General features: G+C 44.2%; 1 long non-coding RNA gene across 1 annotated transcript; it reads right to left on the reverse strand.

Annotated features, from left to right (window-relative positions):
* Positions 1-632: 632 nt before the first annotated feature.
* Positions 633-6,236, reverse strand: LOC132660147 (uncharacterized). Its single transcript, XR_009601395.1, has 2 exons — positions 5,968-6,236; positions 633-5,368 (listed from the first exon to the last, which is right to left on the reverse strand). It is a non-coding gene; the product is annotated as an uncharacterized LOC132660147 (long non-coding RNA).
* Between the last annotated feature and the right edge of the window lie 8,840 nt (positions 6,237-15,076).

The raw sequence follows: 15,076 nt of genomic DNA on the forward strand, positions 1-15,076 counted from the left end.
TCCGAGCTCTACACGTTAATTTTTTTTTTTTTTTTGCACTCCCTCACCACAGGTCCTGGGAAAGATTAACCTCTTTAAGCTACAACTTCCTCATCTGTAAAAATAAAATGATAGAAGCGTCTAACTCCTAGGGTTGTAGTTCAGATTAGATAACACACATACAAATTCAACGGCTTCTAGTAACAGTAAGCAGTCAACCTGCATTAGTGACGATGGTGGTAATGCTGAGGATATTAACTATACAGTGTGGATGCCTGCAACTGTACATGACAGAAAACCCAAACAGAAGTCACTTTACCTGTGAGGAAATGCACATTACTCACATGACGAGAAGTCCCAAGGTCAAGAAGTTCCAGAATGAGTAATTCATTGACTCAAAGATGTCATCAAGGAGTCACACTCTTTCCTGCCTTCACTGTGAGTTTCTCAACACATAGGCTGTGACCTACCCTGCGTTAAAGCTCACCAGGGCAAGATGGTAGACAACACCCCAAATACCACATCCTCTTCTAACACTCTCCAAAGGTGGAGGAGATCACATCTTTCTTTTCCAAGGAAACAGAAACATTTTCTGGAAACTACCCTCTACCAGCAGACTTTCCCTCATAGTGTAACAAGGAAGAAGCTTTGTATTCTTTTTAATATAAATTTATTTATTTTAATTGGAGGCTAATTACTTTACAATACTGTATTGGTTTTGCCATACATCAACATGAATCTGCCACAGGTATACACGTGTTCCCCATCCTGAACCCCCCCTCCCTCCTCCTTCCCCGTACCATCCCTCTGGGTCGTCTCAGCACACCAGCCCCAAGTATCCAGTATCATGCATCGAACCGGGACTGGCTATTCGTTTCATATATGATATTATATATGTTTCAATGCCATTCTCCCAAATCATCCCACCTTCGCCCTCTCCCAGCTTTGTATTCTATTATAAATTAATCAGTATGGTATGGACCTAACAGAAGCAGAAGATATTAAAGAGAGGTGGCAAGAACACACAGAAGAATTATACAAAAAAGATCATGACCCAGATAACCACAATGGTGTGATCACTCACCTAGAGCCAGACATTCTGGAGTGTGAAGTCAAGCGGGCCTTAGGAAGCATCACTATGAACAAAGCTAGTGGAGGTGATGGAATCCCAGTGGAGCTGTTTCAAATCCTGAAAGATGATGGTGTGAAAGTGCTGCACTCAATATGCCAGAAAATTTGGAAAACTCAGCAGTGGCCACAGGACTGGAAAAGGTCAGTTTCCATTCGAATCCCAAAGAAGGGCAATGCCAAAGAATGTTCAAACTACCACACAACTGCACTCATTTCACATGCTAGCAGAGTAATGCTCAAAATTCTCCAAGCCAGGCTTCAATAGTACTTTAACCAAGAACTTCCTGATGTTCAAGGTGGATTTAAAAAAGGCAGAGGAACCAGAAATCAAATTGCCGACATCTGTTGGATCATAGAAAAGGCAAGAGAGTTCTAGAAAAACATCTCCTTCTGCTTCACTGACTATGCCAAAGCCTTTGACTGTGTGGATCACAACAAACTGTGGAAAATTCTTCAAGAGACAGGAGTACCAGACCACCTTACCTGTCTCCTGAGAAACCTGTATGCAGGTCAAGAAGCAACAGTTAGAACTGGACGTGGAACAAAGGACTGGTTCCAAATTCGGAAAGGAGTATATTGTCACCCTGCTTATTTAACTTAAATGCAGAGTACGTCATGAGAAACGCTGGGCTGGATGAAGCACAAGCTGGAATCAAGACTGCCGGGAGAAATATCAATAACCTCGGAAATGCAGATGACACCGCCCTTATGGCAGAAAGAGTAGAGGAACTAAAGAGCCTCCTGATAAAGGTGAAAGAGGACAGTGAAAAGGCTGGCTTGAAACTTGACATTTAAAAAACTAAGATCATGGCATCTGGTCCCATCACTGCATGCCAAATACATGAGGAAACAATGGAAACAGTGACAGACTTTATTTTCTTGGGCTCCCAAATCACCGTAGATGGCGACTGCAGCCATGAAATTAAAAGATGCTTGCTCCTTGGAAGAAAAGCTATGACCAACCTACATAGCATATGAAAAAAGGAGATATTACTTTGCTAACAAAGGTCCATCTAGTCCAAGCTACAGTTTTTCCACTAGTTATGTGTGGATGTGAGAGATGAACCATATAGAAGGCTGAGAGCCTTCTCAGAAGTGATGCTTTCGAACTGTGGTGTTGAAGAAAACTCTTGAGAGTCCATTGGACTGCAAGGAGATCCAACCAGTCAATCCTAAAGGAAATCAGTCCTGAATATTCACTGGAAAGACTGATGCTGAAGCTGAAACTCCAATACTTTGGTCACCTGATGCAAAGAGCTGTGTCATTAGAAAAGACCCTGATGCTGGGAAAAATTAAAGGCAGGAGGAGAAGGGGAAAACAGAGTACAAGATGGTTGGGTGGCATCACCAACTCAGTGGTCATGAGTTTGAGCAGGCTCGGGGAGATGCTGAAGGACGGGGAAGCGCTGCAGTCCATTGGGTCACAGAGTCGGACATGACAGAGACTAAAGAGCAACAAAAATTAATCACCAAAAGGATGTTGCCTATAAGCTTACATTATGTACATAACCCATCTCTCAGAACCCTGCCTCCGAGGTAATGAGCTAAATTACCTTTGTTTAGCTCACAGGAAACATCCTGACCAGGCCAGCCTATGAATGACCGCAGGAAGGAAGAAATGAACACATCGCCTCCAGAGGCTGACCCTAACAGGAAACGTTTGGCTTTACTCCCTCTCTTTTAGGTATTAAAGAAGCCTGAACTCTAACTCAGGCAAGATGGTTCTTTGGGACATAAGTCTACCATCTTCTTGATCTGCTCACTTTCCAAAGAAGGTTTCTATTCCTTGCCCCAACAACTCACCTCTCAATTTACTGGCCGGAGGACACTGGACTCACTAGCCAGAACTGCATACACATGCTCATGCCTAAAGCCATCACTGGCCTCTCAAGAGATAAACAACGTCATGGTTCTGCTTGCAAGGAAGAAGCCGGGCACAGCTGCTGAGAAGGCAACCATCAATCACCACAATACTGGTGATGAAAACTCCAGTCAGGAAGTACAGAGAGGGGAGAGCTGTGTGTGGGAGAGAGGCACTTCAGTTGCTTCATGCTACTTTTAAGAAAGGAATCTTTGGGATCACCAAGTTCTACCCCAAATCTTGGGTCTGCCACTTCCTCATTGTGTGAACCTGTACAATTATTTACCATTTATGCCTTTGTTTCTACAGCTTAGGTCAATAGCTAAAGGATGTTTGAGAATAAAATTAAGCCACACAGAGTAAGCGCTCAACAAATAAGTGAAACTCTCCTTAGTACTTCTGGCCTAGCAATCAGCACGGAAGTCAGATCAGTTGCTATGCCAACAAGCCCAGGAGCAGTGGGGTCCAGGTCTGTATGTGCCACCACGGCAGACCGCTCCTCTAGGGCCACAGAAGCACGTTCAGACTGAGGGGAAGAGACTAGGCATGTGGTTGTAGAACCAAACAGGATTCAATCTGCTCCCATTACTACCATTTAGGAGCTATGACACCTTGGAGAAGTTACTCAATCACCTTTTGCTTCAGTTTTTTCATAGGCATTAAGTTGTGGGATTAGTTAGTTAGTTAAGTCGTTCAGTCATGTCCGACCCTTAGCGACCCCATGAACTGTAGCCCACCAAGCTCCTCTGTCCATGGGATTCTCCAGGCAAGAATACTGGAGTGGGTTGCCATTTCCTTCTCCAGGGGATCTTCCTGATCCAGGGATTGAACCCAAGTCTCCCACATTACAGGCAGATGCGTTAACCTCTGAGCCACCAGGGAAGCATTAAGTTGTGGGATTATACAAATTAATACAAATGCCTGCCATGTCAACAAAGATCAGCTACCATTAGCGGGTTTTCTCCTTTTGTAATAAAGATGCCCTTAATCTAGTCTGTCTCTCACTCATTTGGCAAACTGTCACTGTAAGAGCAGCAGAGGAAAAACCTGGCTTTCAATTCTCGCTCCTTCTCTTAAAAAGCTTCACGGTGTCTGGACATCGTCAGATGCTTCACCAGATACGTGGTCAGCCCATCTACCTCTCTAGAGATGAGAGGCTCTGAATACAAAGTTCTGAAGACCGAAACTCAACATATAATGTCACCTTAGTCATACTTCTGATAGTTCCGATTTTTGTCTTTTTCTTTATCACCCATGCGCTTCTCTGGCTTCCTGCCTGGAACTTTCTCTTGTACTATGTCGCTACTCATCATCATCTTCCATCGCTCCACTTTCCCTTCTAACCAAATCTTTACACGTCATTACTAGTAACCTTTTAAATGTGCCTTGAACTTTTTACTCTGGGATGGTGGTAAATACCTGTATATGTATTCTCTTTAAATTTTTTTAAATTCAATCTATTTTTTCCAGCCCACAGGAACTAGTGCTGAATCAGCATATGCAAAATGCTATTAATAGCTAAGCACAGGGTAGCCCTTACTACAAATGATAAGTGAAATATATGATGTCAATATACATATTGCTGAAGTCCTACTGTGTGCAGGGCACTAAGCTCCTGAGATGACTCAGAAACAGCTCCTGCCTTCAAAGAGATGTCCTACTCCAGTATGGGAGCGAAGACTTGTCACTAAGGAAAAGCTGGAAGTAGTGACAGATTTCCTCTTCCTGGGTTTCAAAATCAGTGCAGATGGTGACTGCAGCCGTGAAATCAGAAGACAATTGCTTCTCGACAGGAAAACGATGACAAATCTAGACAGTGTGTTGAAAAGCAGACATTACTCTGCCAGCAAAGGTCCGTATAGTCAAGGCTATGGTCTTCCCAGGGGTCACATACAGTTGTGAGAGCTGGACTGTAAAGAAGGCAGAATGCTTTGAACTGTGGTGCTGGAGAAGACTCCTGAAAGTCCCTTGGACAGCAAGGAGATCAAACCAGTCAATCTTAGGGGAGATCAACCCTGAATATTCACTGGAAGGACTGATGCTGAAGCTGAAGCTCCTGTATTTTGCTCATCTGATGCGAACAGACAACTCATTAGAAAAGTCCCTGGTGCTGGGAAAGACTGAGGGCAGAAGGAGAAAAGGATGTCAGAGGATGAGATGGCTGGACAGCATCACCAGTGCAATGAACAGAAACTTGGGCAAACTCCAGGAGACTGTGAGGTACAGGGAAGTCTAGCGTGCTACAGTCCATGGGGTCACAAAGAGTCGGACACGGCTGGGCGACTGAACACCAAACGTTACACATGAGCTACCCAGGTGGCGCTAGTGGTGAAGAATCCTCCAGCCAATGCAGGAGACAGAGGAGACATCGGTTTGATCCTGGAGCAGAAAGATCCCCTGCAGGAGGAAATGGCAACCCACTTCAGTATGCTTGCCTGGAAAATTCCAGCAACAGAGGAGCCTGGTGGGCCGAGTACACACACACACAAACATTACACATATAATACTTCTCAAATACATATTTAAAGTAATAAAGGACAATGAATTTTGTTCTTTTAGAAAGAACAATGAATTTCAATAGTTTTGAAATGAAAGTCATTGAAAAAGCATCAGAACGCAAATTTTCTCTAACAACCTTTAATATTTCAAATGTTTGAGACTGTGTCATTTTTTTGCAGCACAGATGATAACTTGTTATAAGTGTAAATACTTACAGGTTTCATTTGTTTATTCTTTTCTGATCTGGCTTAAAGGTGAAGCAGAGGCTGGTGTGAGCATGGGATTGTGACTTTGGTCTCTAACCCAGGTGCTCAGCCCCAGCAAAAAAGGATGCTCCCCAGAGTGATGGGGAGAAAACGTGTTTACTGGATGGAAAATGGAATGAAATTCCCTTTCAGATTTCAGTTTCAGTCTGTGTTCTTTGTGGCTTCTGACATAGCAGAAACCAACTAAGACTGACTCAAGCAAAACCATTCAAAATGTTATTAGGAACTCACAGAATTCACAGGAGGCTGAAGTTCAGGCTCTGAAAGTAGGCTGAAATCAAGGCTGCTCCAGAGTCTAAGGCATCAGGGTCCAGCCAGGCTCACTCTTCACATTCACGGGGCCCATGACAAGCCTACAAATGGGGCCCAGAGCCTGTGCTCACGACCCTGTCTCGTTCCAGTTCAGTTCAGTCCAGTCACTCAGTCAGTCATGTCTGACTCTTTGTGATCCTAAGGATTGCAACACACCAGGCTTCCCTGTCCATTACCAACTCCCAGAGCTTGCTCATACTCATGACCATTGAGTCAGTGATGCCATTCAGCCATCTCATCCTCTGTCACCCCCTTCTCCTCCTGCCCCCAATCCCTCCCAGCATCAGAGTCTTTTCCAATGAGTCAACTCTTCATATAAGGTGGCCAAAGTACTGGAGTTTCAGCTTCAGCATCAGTCCTTCCAATGAATATTCAGGACTGATTTCCTTAGAATGGACTGGTTGGATCTCCTTGCAGTCCAAGGGACTCTCAAGAGTCTTCTCCAACACCACAGTTCAAAAGGATCAATTCTTTGGTACTCAGCTTTCTTTATAGTCCAGCTCTCACATCCACACATGACTATGGAAAAACCACAGCTTTGACTAGACGGACTTTTGTGGCCAACTGCACCCCATTTCACTCCATAAGGGGCCTTTACACACTGGTAAGAAGCTCTCATCCAAGCGCCTTCTATACACCACTCCCCCTCCAAAACATGCTCTCAGCCACCCTTTGGACCTGGGAGTGTAAACACTGTGGCCTGATTTGACCTCACAGCTCGGGGCATGGAATACCCAGATAATGATCTAGAAAAGAGGATATGGGATCCAGGTGGACAAAGGTGAAGCCAGAGCAATATAAGTGGAGTCCTCTTGCCTCGGCCTAGGAAAGGAAGATACCATCCAATGGCCAAACCTGTCACCTGTCCCCGCCAAGGCTATTCCAAGGAAGAGGCATCACCTGGGTCCTTGGGCTTCCTCCCAAGACAATCAAAAAAAGAAAAAAATCAGGGCACTGCGGGCATAGGCGATTGGCCAAATAGTCCTAAAGGAACAAAAACTTATGGCGGCACTTAAGACTCATGACTTTTCAATCCCTAGGAGCTGCACACTCTGTGCTCCTGGAGCACGCCGATCACCAACCCCACCCAAAGGAAAACAAATCTCTAGTCAATACTAGAACTGTTTAGTACACCCCAGGACCAGAGGCCAAAGAGTGTTTATTTAATCACTGCTGACATCACATCAACCTACCTTTCTACTTCTTTCCATGTAACCCCAATCTCGACCCCCAGAGTCCACTCCCTTGGAACTAATGTGAATAAACAAGAGAATGAAGAAAGGTATCATAGACTATCAGTTTAGAAATCCCTCAGATGGGCACAAGAATCCTTTGAATATGGCAACAAGAAGAAACACAGTTCTAGGACAAGACTGGGCTAGAATGGGACCTATAACAGAAACGGCCACCGTGGCTCCCTCCTGACCAATACACTGTCCTGGACATATACCCAAGACCCGAGGCAGGGAGGGAAACAGCATGCAATAGGGAAAGACAAGTCTGACGCCATATTAGATCTGTTCCTTTTACTTCAACCTTTGTACTCTGTTGCCTGGGCTTAGTCATGCTGGCTCTGCACCTTTTGTAAAAAGAATGTTGCCTACAGCCTGAATTATACAGGTAAGGCTATTCTCAAGGCTCTCTCCTTTAAGAGTCCATTCACATGGCTGCTATCAAAAAGTCTACCAACAATAAATGCTGGAGAGAGTGTGGAGAAAAGGGAACCCTCTTACACTGTTGGTGGGAATGCAAACTAGTACAGCCACTATGGAGAACAGGGTGGAGATTCCTTAAAAAACTGGAAATAGAACTACCTTATGACCCAGCAATCCCACTGCTGGGCATACACACCAAGGAAACCAGAAGTGAAAGAGACACATGTACCCCAATGTTCATCGCAGCACTGTTTACAATTGCCAGGTTGTAAGCAACTGAGATGTCCATCAGCAGATGAATGGATAAGAAAGCTGCGGTACATATACACAATGGAGTATTACTCAGCCATTAAAAAGAATGCATTTGAATCAGTTCTAAAGAGGTGGATGAAACTGGAGCCTATTATACAGTGAAGTAAGTCAGAAAGAAAAACACCAATACAGTATATTAACACATATATATGGAATTTAGAAAGATGGTAACAATGACCCTATATGCGAGACAGCAAAAGAGACACAGATGTAAAGAACAGACTTTTGGACTCTGAGGGAGAAGGTGAGGGTGGGATGATTTGAGAGAATAGCATTGAAACATGTATTTTACCATATGTGAAATAGATCACCAGTCCAGGTTCGATTGCATGAGGCAGGGTGCTTGAGGCTGGTGCACTGGGATGACCCTGAGGGATGGGATGGGGAGGGAGGTGGGAGGGGGGCTCAGGATGTCAGTGTATGCAAAACCACTACAATAGTGTAAAGTAATTAGCCTCCAATTAAAATTTTTTTAAAAAAGAGTCCATTCACATAGAGGTAAAAAACTGAAGAACAGAGAATAGCATTTGTTTTATTGGAGTTTTACAGGAATATCATGACCTGACCTATGTGGACAACTGCAAGAACAAAGGATTCCTACACCAAGAAGTTTGCATGTCACCCTGCCTATTTAACTTATATGCAGAGTACATCATGAGAAACGCTGGACTGGAAGAAGCACAAGCTGGAATCAAGACTGCCGGGAGAAATATCAGTAACCTCAGATATGCAGATGACACCACCCTTATGGCAGAAAGTGAAGAGGAACTAAAAGCCTCTTGATGAAAGTGAAAGAGGAGAGTGAAAAAGTTGGCTTAAAGCTCAACATTCAGAAAACAAAGATCATGGCATCCGGTCCCATCATGGGAAATAGATGGGGAAACAGTGGAAACAGTGTCAGACTTTATGTTTTGGGGCTCCAAAATCACTGCAGATGGTGACTGCAGCCATGAAATTAAAAGATGCTTACTCCTTGGAAGAAAAGTTATGACCAACCTAGATAGCATATTCAAAAGCAGAGACATTACTTTGCTGACTAAGGTCCGTCTAGTCAAGGCTATGGTTTTTCCTGTGGTCATGTATGGATGTGAGAGTTGGACTGTGAAGAAAGCTGAGCACTGAAGAATTGATGCTTTTGAACTGTGGTGTTGGAGAAGACTCTTGAGAGTCCCTTGGACTGCAAGGAGATCCAACCAGTCCATTCTGAAGGAGATCAGCCCTGGGATGTCTTTGGAAGGAATGATGCTAAAGCTGAAGCTCCAGTACTTTGGCCACCTCATGCAGAGTTGACTCATTGGAAAATACTTTGATGTTGGGAGGGATTGGGGGCAGGAGGAGAAGGGGACGACAGAGGATGAGATGGCTGAATGGCATCACTGACTTGATGGATGTGAATCTGAGCGAACTCCGGGAGTTGGTGATGGACAGGCAGGCCTGGCGTGCTGCGATTCATGGGGTCACAAAGAGTCAGACCCGACTGAGCGACTGAACTGAACTGAACTGAACCACCTTCCTCCCTCAGCTTGCCTTTGAAAATTCCTCACTGAAACCCTTCTGGGAGCTTGAGGTTTTGGAGTCATGAGCCACCCAGCTCCTTGCATGGCCATGCGATAAACCAGCCTCTGCTCCAAACTCTGGTATTTCAGCCTGTGAGGCCTCCCTGTGCATCACCGGGCACACTGATTCACCCAGCAACAAGCAGAGAAGGAGCTCAGAGCATCAGAGGATTCTCACTAAATGGTCAGCTGCCTTAAGTTTCTATGTCCAGTCCCCTGCTTATAAAACAGAGACCTAGGCACTGAACGTACAAAATAAATTACTTAATGAAAGCTTCACATGTGTGCAGGTAACAAGGAGGGAAGGAAGCCATCTTTAGAAGTGCAGAGGCCTATGCGTACTGACCTGTTACACATATTGCTACTGGAAAAGGCAAGCTGCCGAGCACTGTGACAAGTATGGTGACAACTATGTGGAAACAAGGAAGGATTGCAAGCACCCTCATGCCTGCATATGTTCGAAGTGCCCTGGAAGGGTATGTGAGTAAGTCAATGAGAGTGGTAGCAGGGACTGGTGGTGGGGGAACTGGGGATGAGGGAAAGAGATGTGAAAGCAAAGGAAACAAAAGCTGAGATGCCCTTGTTCGTAATGTTTCCCCAGAGATTCATAAAAGAACAGAACATGCACGCGTATTATCTATTCAAAACTATGCAAGGAAAGTCAGCTGCAGCGCTGGATGTTAATAAGCATGCCCCAACCCCTGTCAGAGAATACATTCTCCAAGAAGTCAAGTCAAGCAAATGGGATATTTTAAAAGAAACTGCCGCCAAGTCCAGGCTCATTCTGCACGATAAGCCAATCTATCCAAACATGAGCTGTTGAGGCAAGGAATATGATTTCATTTTGAAAGCTGGCAGACTGAAAAGATGGCAGACTAATGTCTCAGAATAGTCATCTCATGGGGTTTGGATGCCAGGTTCTCTTAAAAAACAGAGAAGGGTAGAGGTGAGGAGTTAAAGTTAAACAGGCCATCAATCTTACAAAAATCCTGGAATGACCAGCCCTCTGACCTAGGGATCAAACTCGTGTCTCTTACGGGTTGGCAGGCAGGCAGGTTCTTTACCACTAGGCCACCGTGGAAGCCCAAAGTTCTGACCAAAGGCACTTTGGTTTAACATTCAAACAGAGGGGCAGGGTTCCCTGAGGCATGCCATTATGTATAAATAGTATCCTTTCAGTGAAAAGCAATAGGAAGCAAAGATTAAAGAAACAGATCCAACATGGAGTCAAAATGGGCTCTTCCCTGCAGACAAGATCACTGGGAAATCCTGAGTTAGTTGACTGATGTATGATTAATTGAGACCTGGGATTTGCTTCCAGAATTTATTTCCTTTGTTTCTCTTGCTTCCTGTTTATTCCTTATGTAGAGGAAGCAAAAAAAAAAAAAAAAAGCAACATTATTTTCTAATATTTGGAGAAATAATTAAACATGGATGAAGGAAATTTTAAGAAGCCAAGAGGTACAAGAAAAAAGAAGTACTCAAATGGTTTAGCCAACTTCTCGGGAATTTCTTAAATGCACTCACAATGTGGAAGGGCCCCTGGAGAAGGAAATGGCAACCCACTCCAGTATTCTTGCCTGGAAAAGTCCATGGACAGAGGAGCCTGGAGGGCTGCAGTCCATGGGGTTACATGACTGAGCATGCGTGCGTGAGGGTAGAGGGAGATAGGTTGGTATCAACAAACTGGTAGAACTAAAAAAAAAAAGAAAGAAAGAAATGTGGAAAGGCAGATCTGCCAAAGAGAAAGGAAATGTGAAGGCAGGGCAAAGGTGAACAAAGACTATTATGAAAAAAATCAAAACCTACACTCTTCCCAAAGAGGAAAGAAACAAGGAATTCAAATTATTGATCTATTAATGGAATACTTATCCTACACTTGTAAAAAAAAAAAAGAGTAGAAGGTATGTTATTAAAATTCTGAATATACCTAAGTAAATAGAGTTTTGATTAGTAAAAAGGCAAGAAAGATGATACTGTTTGAAAGAACATGGCTTCAAAATTGTTTTAAAAGATTTGTTCTTGTCTGTTAAAAATGTGAACTGAGGAATAAGAGGACACTTGGTGCTTCGCTCCAAAATAAGTCCAGGGGTTAAGGAAGCTTCCAGAATGCTACCGTGGTAGCAGACAAGAATGTCCTGATTGCCATCACTGCAATGATTCTGAGGCACCCCCAGGATCCTGGACTGGCTCCAACTGGGGCCAATCAACTGGCGCATTAAACAAGGTCTGCGGGGCTTTGAGTCCAGTAGTAGTATACAACCCCGTTCTCTCAGAAGAAACTTACCTAGGGCATCTGTCTTCATCATTCCACAGATGGACAATGTGGGTACAGAGGAAGGTAGGAAGCAAAGGAAAAGCAGGCCTAGGAGGTAACTCACTACAGGAGAAAGGGGAGAAGCAAGCAGTAACTTCTAATGACCCTCGTGGGAGTGGGGTGACTTTACAAACAGCATCTGATTTAATCCTTACAACCACTCAGGGAGGCTGGCACTGTTCAGTTCAGTCGCGCAGTTGTGTCCGACTCTTTGTGACCCCCATGGACTGCAGCACGCCAGGCTTCCCTGTCCATCACCAAGTCCCAGAGTTTACTCAACCTCATGTCCATTGAGCAGGTGATGCTATCTAACCATCTCGTCCTCTGGTGCCCCCTTCTCCTTTTGCCTTCAATCTTTGCCAGCATCAGGGGCTTTTCCAATGAGTCAGAGCTTTGCATTAGGTGGCCAAAGTATTGGAGCTTCAGCATCAGTCCTTCCAATGAATATTCAGTTCTGATTTCCTTTAGGCTGGTTTGATCTCCTTGCAGTCCAAGGGACTGTTACTCTGTTTTTCAACTGAAGAAACATGTGTTGGGAGGTTAAGTACTTGCCTGAAGTCACAGCTCCTGCAAGCTGCTCTGCTTGGAAGGGGCTGGGAAGGGGTACAGATGGGGGTGGGGTAGCTCAGAATCTCCCCCCAAGTGCCTTAACCTCACTTCTATCGGAGCCAACCTAATTTCACACATGGCCTATATTCCCTTGTGCCCAAGTTAATTTGTAAGATTGTCCTACATTTCCCCTTAGAGAGTGACTCTATTTGAAGGCTCTTCGTCACCAGGGCACAAACATCTTTTCTAATGGGTACTGTTTCTGCTAATGAAGGCAGACTAAAAGCTGGATGGGGCAGGAGGGCAGTTTCTGACTCACCCTCTTTGGATTCCTCTATGAAAATGGACCCTGGGGATTCAAAAGAAGCAAGATGATCAAAGGCATGGCTGGAATACCACTCTTCAAATGGCTGAAAAACATCTGAACATGGCTTCTGTCTGACCCAGAAATCAGGCTTCTACAACTGAAATCTGTTCAGACAATCATCCAGAATATCTCTGCCTCTCCTCTCTCCCAAAGTGCCTCTGGAATCACAGAACATCTCCACTCAAATATTCCGGAACACCTCCTCCCATTGGCAAAGGAGGACCGAAGCGATCTAATCTTAGGGTCTAACAGTTGGCATGCAATTAAAACTATATTTATTATGGGCTTCAGAGGAGAATAATTTATTTATGGGTAAATTAGGATCACTGTAATACAAACATGCTCCCACGGATTGGGAATTAGCTATGCTCAACCAGGGACCGTAAGAACTCTGCCATTTTTACAATACGGGGCTCTCTGTTTCAAAACAAGCAAGAGAGCAAAGGCTTCAAGTCCACTCTATACCATCACTTCCAAGCCCCGTGGCAGGGTGCCAGTCAAGACCATATTTTAGCATTGGTTATGATCTGAGGAATTTGATCAAAGGATAAACAATCTGTGTTCCCCTTCCTGAAAAGGTATTCAGTTCAGTTCAGTCGCTCAGTCGTGTCTGACTCTTTGCGACCCCATGAATCACAGCATGCCAGGCCTTCCTGTCCATCACCAACTCCCGGAGTTCACTCAGACTCACGTCCATCGAGTTGATGATGCCATCCAGCCCAGTGTTAAAGTTCAGAAAAGCAGACTCAGACTATTTTGGTTTTGTTTTTTGCTTTCCAAACTTGACCGACCAGAAATTCAGGCTGGAGTAGATAAGTCTAATTAGGCTGGTTTGTTTTGTGTCATTGAATTAGGTAGAAGAGCATGCCTTATTATTCAAATAATAAGAAATGCCAGCAAAATAAATGAAATCGCTTATAGTGTCAAACCACAGTTCTCCCAAGAACAAGGTTTCTATAATACTCCTGTCTGCCAGTTTAGTATCACCTTTTATTTTCTGTTTAGGAGATTCTCAACCTGGTCATAGAATGTCCCCACCTTCACCACAGTGGCTTTACAAAAATACATAAAGTATGGAAAAGTACCAGAAATTATATGCCCCTCTCAACTCAAAAACTACATCACAATATTCTGTGCAGAGTAAAACATTTTGATTTTAAACTTGTTTTTGTGTCCTGATATATGAAAAAAATCTAAAACCTAGAGCTAGGATCTAGTTTTGTAGCTCTCTGTCATCTGATCTATTTCCCCCAGCTTGAGGAACTTATATTATTGGTAACTTGTGTCTGCGTTCTCTGGATTATGTGTTTCTGCATCTCCTTTTTCTGCCCCACTCACAAGTATGAACTGGCCCAGGCAGAAGTGCTTCTACATGATTTACAACTAGGACCTTTATGGTCTAACCCATTCAGCATAAGGAAACATGAGAGTTGATAATCACCCCCTCCTTCCCCCTCCAGACTGAATACACAGGCATCCTCCTCTTGGGTCAGTCTTCATCATCACCGAACCTGTTTTGTTTTCATGACAACATTTATTACTGAACGAAATAGCCTTGTTCATTTTTTCATGTAATTGTTTAGCATCCATCTCTTCTTAGAACATGATTTCTGTGAGGTTAGAGAACTTGTCTTTGCAATTCAGCCTCGTGTCCCAGCATCTAGAAAACAGCCTGGCACATACAGATATTCGATCAAAGTCTGCTGAAGGAGTGAACTCCCCAACGATTTGGGGAGTACAAAGGATTTGCTCTGAGAGTACTCAAGGTTCTGAGACTCTTCCAGATAGAAGGAGTCTTACAAGCCACTCAGAGTTGGCACATTTTTGCTAAAGAACCAGATAGTTGTATTTCAGACTTTGTAGGCCTTCCAGTCAAGGCCATGACTACTCACGTCTGCTGCTGCCCATGAAAACAGCCCTTGGGAAGGAACATTTGTGAATGAGCCTAGTTGGGTTCCAAGAAAACTTCATGCACCAAAAAAAAAAAAAAAAAATCAGTGGTGGGACCTCCCTGGTGGTTCAGGGGCTAAGACTCCAAGAGCTCTCAATGCAGGGGGTCCTGGGTTTGATCCCTGGCCAGGGAACTAAGCAAAACCCACATGCTGCAACTCAGAGTTTGCATGCTGCAAGTAAAGATCCTGCAATCCCGCATGCCCCAACAGACAGGAGACCTCACATGCTGCAGCCAAGACCCAGCGCAGCCAGATAAGCAGATAAATACTAAAACCAGAGCAGTCAGCGGGGGCTGGCGCGTGTGGACTCCCTCTAGACC

The sequence above is a fragment of the Ovis aries genome, chromosome 7, assembly GCF_016772045.2.
Source record: "Ovis aries strain OAR_USU_Benz2616 breed Rambouillet chromosome 7, ARS-UI_Ramb_v3.0, whole genome shotgun sequence".
In the NCBI taxonomy this organism is placed as follows: Eukaryota; Metazoa; Chordata; class Mammalia; order Artiodactyla; family Bovidae; genus Ovis; species Ovis aries.